This window comes from Spermophilus citellus (assembly GCF_964194105.1).
Source record: "Spermophilus citellus genome assembly, chromosome: 2".
Lineage (NCBI taxonomy): Eukaryota > Metazoa > Chordata > Mammalia > Rodentia > Sciuridae > Spermophilus > Spermophilus citellus.
Genome location: NC_138183.1, coordinates 173,560,340 through 173,561,775, shown reverse-complemented (window position 1 = coordinate 173,561,775; position 1,436 = coordinate 173,560,340). Strand labels below are relative to the sequence as shown.

At 42.2% G+C, this 1,436-nt stretch overlaps 1 pseudogene across 1 annotated transcript; it reads right to left on the bottom strand.

Annotated features, from left to right (window-relative positions):
* Positions 1–713: 713 nt before the first annotated feature.
* LOC308642911 (small ribosomal subunit protein eS24-like) lies at positions 714–1,115 on the bottom strand (annotated as a pseudogene). Its single transcript has one exon. The product of its transcript is annotated as a small ribosomal subunit protein eS24-like (transcript).
* Between the last annotated feature and the right edge of the window lie 321 nt (positions 1,116–1,436).

The window sequence follows — 1,436 nt, the reverse complement described above, 5'->3', positions numbered from 1 at the left end:
GGAGCAAATGCCCTTTTATTGAGAAACAGCTCTGCATATTTATAGAGCCAGGGGTGGTTTGACAGTTGGCATGGGGTGCTTTTTGTTTGGAGGGTAAGGATTAGGTGAGCCAGCAGGGCTAGTCTGTTTGGTGAGTAGGATCATGTGAGCCAGCAGGGCTCTGATTGGTGGGTAAGGATCATGTGAGCTAACAGGGCTCACCATTGGAAGGCTCTTCTTGGGGGATGGGGAAGTTAGTCTTTGGAGCCAGGTGGACTCCCAACAATCTGGGGATAGTGGACAGTGATGGGGTGCAAACCAGGTTGAATATGTTTTTAAAGTAAGCATGGGGAAAGGCTTCATTTAAAGCTTTTTTGGGATAGGGATAGTATCAGAGCTAAGGATCAGGGGGAACCCTGAAAAGCACCAGGGTGTGACGTGAGAGCTCTAATTGGCTCCTCTCTGCTGGGAACTGCCTTTTCTTTGCTTCCTCCCTGAGAATCCCTCTTCCTCTTTGAGCAATCTCTGGCTTCTTTCTTTGCTTTGATTTAAATGTCTCTCCTCCTGCCCACTGCTTGCACCCTTCCTAGCTGCTTTGACACAACACATACAAATGCTGACATATGTATATGTTATATATGTAATCCTTCTTTCTTTTCTTTACAACTTTTACAGTTTATTAATCCTCATGAAGAATTTACACAATCTCCGCAGATAAAGTCTTTGCAGAATCTTTACTCCTTTGGCTTTTTGCCAGCCCCAACATTTGCCTTCGCAGTCCCACTGACTTTCTTCATTGTATTCTTGTGTTCCTTTTGCTGTTTTCTTGAGGTCTTTTTCTTTTCATACAGGCCATGTCTTGCCAGACTATGTTTGGGTTCATTTTTCTTCGCATGATCCAAGGAATCGTAAATCATGCCAAAGCCAGTTGTCTTGCCATCTCCAAAATGGGTTCTGAATCCAAACACAAATATGACATCTGGTGTGGTCTTGTACATTTTGGCTAACTTTTCTCAAATTTCTGTCTTAGGTACTATTGCTTTCCCAGGGTGAAGAACATCAATGACCATTTGTTTCCTCTGAAGTAACTGGTTGGTTATGAACTTCCTGGTCCAGATAATTACTATGTCATTCATGATGGCGGCATATCCTCAGAAACCCAGGGAGAAAAAAACTATCTTTCTTACTGAATGAATCTTGGTCTTCAGTTTGGTTTTGGAGAATGGTATCAGCTGATGAACCTTGGTTGAAAAGTTACGGTATCAGTAAATAGTCTCCTCCATGGGAGATATCTATCTATCTATCTATCTATCTATCTATCTATCTATCTCCTCTTGTCTTACAAGGTTGTGGTTTGTGGTACATAGATTCTTAAGAAACCCATGATCTCTGACTTCTGATATTCACACCTTTGTATAGTCCCCTCCCTTGAGTGTTACCTTGCTTCTAATCAATGA